Source organism: Rousettus aegyptiacus, unplaced genomic scaffold (assembly GCF_014176215.1).
Source record: "Rousettus aegyptiacus isolate mRouAeg1 unplaced genomic scaffold, mRouAeg1.p scaffold_m13_p_3, whole genome shotgun sequence".
NCBI classification, from domain to species: Eukaryota; Metazoa; Chordata; class Mammalia; order Chiroptera; family Pteropodidae; genus Rousettus; species Rousettus aegyptiacus.
This window is the reverse complement of record NW_023416306.1, coordinates 13,887,489-13,888,222: the sequence shown is the minus strand read 5'-3', so window position 1 is coordinate 13,888,222 and position 734 is coordinate 13,887,489. Positions and strand designations below refer to the sequence as shown.

Genomic DNA, 734 nt, shown 5'->3' with positions numbered 1-734 from the left:
CACTTAGATGCAGTAAACATGACCTTGTGCTCACCAAGAATGAAGATGAGAATTGGTTCTAAGATCCACTAAAATGGAACTCCCTCATGGAAAGAAGGAGGTATATGAAACCATCCTTCAGTATAGCATAAATTTACGCTGTATAAAAACATGTAAAGAATAAAAACGTGTCCATCTGTCTCTAGTCTCTGAGTGAAAAAACATCCTCCAAGAATCTATGAAATTAAAATCATAATCCTGTTTCTTTTAGGCATAGGGTTTTAATTTACATATCTTTATGATTTGTGAGGCCATAAGCTTTGCTATTAACATCCTAATGATCCCAGGTCTGTGGTCCTTTTTAGGGCACCTGGAAAATTATGGGTTTTTTTTTAAAACGCTGACAGCACCTTGTCTTCCTAGGTGGTCTCCCATCCAGGTACTAACCAGGCCTGACCCTGCTTAGGGTCTGAGATCAGATGGGATCGGGCTTGTTCAGGGTGGCATGGCCATAGATGGCATCTGGAAAATTCTAACACAAATACTTTCTAGAGCAATATGCCCTCAACTCAGGCTGTACAGGAAGAAAACCTTAAAATCTCAAATCACAAAAGGTAAGAGGAAACGATCCAGCATGAACAAAAGGCAACAAATGTGAGAGCCAGCTGATTTAGATCTGCTACCACTTCAAGTAATGGAACCACATGATGTAAACTATAAAATATTTTTTAAAATAAAGACATACAAAGGGAATT

At 38.4% G+C, this 734-nt stretch overlaps 1 pseudogene; it reads right to left on the bottom strand.

Annotated features, from left to right (window-relative positions):
• Nucleotides 1-377: 377 nt before the first annotated feature.
• On the bottom strand, nucleotides 378-496 carry LOC118600723 (annotated as a pseudogene).
• Between the last annotated feature and the right edge of the window lie 238 nt (nucleotides 497-734).